Below are 3,920 nucleotides of genomic sequence, written 5' to 3' on the forward strand. Positions count from 1 at the left end.
GCTCCCAGCAGCCCTCAGTCAGAGCAAGAAGCAGCCAGGTAAATTGTAGAGCCCCCCTCTGCCCCCCCGGTCCAAAACAGTCCAGTGGCACCTTTAAGACCAAGTTTTATTCAGGTACAAGCTCTCCCTCCTCTGTGACGGCAGATCTGCGCATCCCCCCCAATAGCTAGCAATCCAGTGCAAAACAGTCCAGTGACACCTTTAAGACCAAGTTTTGTTCAGGTACAAGCTCTCCCTCCTCTGTGAGGACAGATCTGCAATAGCTAGCAATCCAAAACCGTCCAGTGGAGCCTGAGCGGTGGGTGTTGCCTTCTGACAAACTTCCGGTGATGTCAGGGGGTGTGGCCTATGCAAATAAGTTATGCTAATGTGTTATGCTAATGAGCTCCTGCACCTCCTTTTCTACGAAATGACCCCTGGTTATGATTGGTGAGAAGCGGCTGGCTGCTCCGGCAAAGTACTATATTACGGTGCTGGAAGAAGAATTGGTTTGATCTGTGGTCTCGGGGTCACTTACCGTTTTATGACGGTGATCACCGGCAGGATCTGGAAGACAGAATCCACATGAAAATTGACTGCATCAGTGTCAGAGTGGGAAAGGCAGGCCGAGAGTTGCAGCTTCCTGAGGGCAGGCCTGGAGACCGCTTGCTGCAGATTCGATGGGAAGGCGCTCTCAGCCTCCTCTGTGCGGAAAGTGCTGATGACTGCTTGGCTTGGAAAATTGCTCTCCGAGATTCCAGAACAAATGGGGTCTGTATTGGTTCTGAGGTGACATAGGATGACTCTGCGATCTCTTCAGTTCCCCCTCCATACACAGCTTATGCCACACCATCGCCGGAGGTTTAAGGCTATCCACAATACAATGGTGCGTATCCACCTCCAGGGACCTTCCAATGGACAGACATATATGGCCAGACTTCTACAAACCATGTCATCATTCGAGAATGGCACCGGGGTAGTGATGGAGACCTTGCCCTGGGGGCCTGCTTGCTAGAGCAGCAACGGGAAAGGCCTTGGGCTCATTGTTCTGGGTATTCTAGGTTTCCTCTGGAGCCATGAAGTGAGGAAGATCCAAAACCTTTTTATTTATTCTGTGTGCAATAACTATATATATTTTCAAAGGGCTCCCATTTAATCTACAGATTTTTAATAAGTTCTAGTAATACTTTTGCTAGCGACTCACTGGAACTGTAGTTAACAAAGTCCTAACTGCCCTAAGGTCATATTTTAGTTGAAATGCGGTTCGTGTAACAGCTCATGGTCAGAAGAAGAAGAAGAGATTGGATTTATACCCCACTCTTCACTACCCAAAGGAGCAGTTTACAATCCCTTTCCCTTCCCCTCCCCACAACAGGCACCCTGTGAGGGAGGTGGGGCTGAGAGAGCTCTGAGAGAACTGACCTTGAGAGAACAGCCCTGGAAGAATTTATGACAGACACAAGGTCACACCAGCAGCTGCATGTGGAGGAGTGGGGAATCAAATCGGGTTCTCCCAGATTAGAATCCGCGCTCTTAGCTACTACATCAATCTGGTCTCAATGTATAGAATCACAGATGAGTTTGTGATTCTATACATTGACTAACAAAATTTGTGGTTGGGTATGAGCTTTTGTGAGTCACTGTTCACTTCTTCAATTATTTCTTCGGGTATCACAAAAGCTCATATCCTACCACAGATTTTGTTAGTCTTCAAGGTGGACCTGAACTCTTTTCTGCCGCTACAGACTAACACAGCTACTCATCTTGATCTGTCTGAAAAGTAAGTACAGTTTATAAGAAAACCCAGTGTGAGACTGCAGAAATGGCTTGAGATAAAGATTAGCAGGTCCAATTTGCACACTGGCAAAATCCAAAGATGAATTCAGTAAAAAAAAACACCTAGGGGTGTTTGGATTGCCTAGAACAGCATGAATCGAAGAGAAATTTCCACAAAGCATTCCAAATGGGCAGCAAGCCCAGGAGACAGGATTTTCTTTCTCTTTTTAGATGCAAGTGTGCCTTGGGGAGGCGGCATTGTTTAGCGGGGACAGCAGCCGTCTCCGCTGTCGACGGCTGTCCTGCAGGGTCTTCAGACAGGCTTGAATAATTCCAGTGCTTTCTGTAACCTTCTGCATCTGGATATTGTCTGCAGCTTAAGGCCAGAGCTGTGAATATTCCACGCTAAAAATTCAACAAACTGTCCTCTGTCCTGCATCAATTAGGCAAATAGTGCAGACTTACAAAACGCCTTTGTTTTTAAATGGATTGTTCTATATCCTTTCCATTTTCATAACTTATTCCATTTATGCCAGTCAGGAGGAAGGTAACGGGGTGTGTAACACACTATATAGACCCCAGATGGATCGCTGTGTTTGTCTGTCAAAAATGCGTGTTGCAGATCCTTCAAGTGAGTGTCATTTTCTGCAACTACAATATCCTCCTGATATGGCGAGTAAGATGATTGGAAAGGCCAGAATGATACCCAGGGACAGCTGGCTACAAGACAAGCCTGAAGAAAATGACAACAGCGCACCACTGGTGGTCACCTACAGCTCACAACTCAAGCCAGTTCAACGCGTTGTTAATGGCCTACAACCCACGCTGGAGAGTGACCCTGCCCTCACACAGGCACTGGGCCCCCCCCGACCTTTTCTCGCTTACAGACAGCCTGCTAACCTAAAACAACTTCTCACCCGCAATGATAAACTACTTAGCAGTCCCATGGACTCTGGCACCAAGGCCTGCAACAAACCAAGATGCCAAGTTTGCTCTCATCTAGAACCCAGTAACACCGACAGTGGACCCAGCAACATCAGCCACACCATCTCAGGTTCCTACTCCTGCTCATCCTCTAATGTGATTGATGCCATCACGTGTCAGCGATGCCCTTTTGCCCTCTACATCGGACAAACAGGCCAGTCCCTGCGACAAAGAATAAATGGACAGAAGTCTGACATTAAAAAACCACAACATTCAAATACAAGTGGGGGAACTTTGTAACCTTTCAGGACATTCAGTTGCTGACCTAGGAGTAGCAGTTTTCTTACAAAGGCATTTCAAAGGGAGATTAGGAAGAGAGACTGCTGAATTGCAGCTGATAATGAAGCTCAAGACAATGCATCCACCTGGACTGAATCAAGACCTAGGTTTCCTGTCTCATTACCAATGCTGATTTCTCTGTGCCTACTACCTCTTTGCATATCACACCTAATCCAATCACACCTGCTATTGTCATTTGCCTGCTAATGTCATTTGGCATCTAAAATCACTCCACTTTCCAATATATAGGACACATAGACGGAAGTTAGCAGTGACTCATGAAAGCTCATACCCAAACTCATTTCTTTTTTGTTAGCCTTTAAGGTGCTACTGAAGTTTTAGTCTTTCTACTATATAGACTCCGAAAGCCTTCCTAAAGCCACCAAGATGGTCAGTGACTGGTGGAAAGTGGAAACTTTGAGTAGAAATTTTTCAGTTGGAATTAGGGATAGTCACACACCCACTAGCTTGGCTGTTGTTCCGTTCTAGCATTGCCAGCCTCCAGGTGGTGGCTGGAGATCTCCTGGGATTACAACTGAGTTCAAGGCAACAGAGATCAATTCACTTGGAGAAAATGGCCACTTTGGAAGGTGGACTCTGTGGTATTATAACCCATCGAAGTCCCTCCCCTCCCTAAACCCCACATTCATCAGGCTCTACCCCCAAAATCTCCAGTTATTTCCCAACCCGGAGCTGGCAACCCGTATTCTGCTTGCTGGTTGTGAGCAGTAAGCCAGTTTTTCATTGAGCACCTCGGCTGCTCACAAGCAGGTGAAGAGTGTTCATTGGATTACTCTTTCTTTCCTTCCTTCCTTCCTTCCTTCCTTCCTTCCTTCCTTCCTTCCTTCCTTCCTTCCTTCCTTCCTTCCTTCCTTCCTTCCTTCCTTCTCTCCTTCTCTCCT

The 3,920-nt window shown here is 46.7% G+C and overlaps 1 pseudogene; it reads left to right on the top strand.

Moving 5' to 3' along the window:
* The first annotated feature begins 432 nt into the window (after positions 1–432).
* Positions 433–1,040, top strand: LOC107110650 (annotated as a pseudogene).
* Positions 1,041–3,920: the final 2,880 nt, after the last annotated feature.

The sequence above is a fragment of the Gekko japonicus genome, unplaced genomic scaffold (assembly GCF_001447785.1).
Source record: "Gekko japonicus isolate JY-2015 unplaced genomic scaffold, Gekko_japonicus_V1.1 scaffold3965, whole genome shotgun sequence".
Lineage (NCBI taxonomy): Eukaryota > Metazoa > Chordata > Lepidosauria > Squamata > Gekkonidae > Gekko > Gekko japonicus.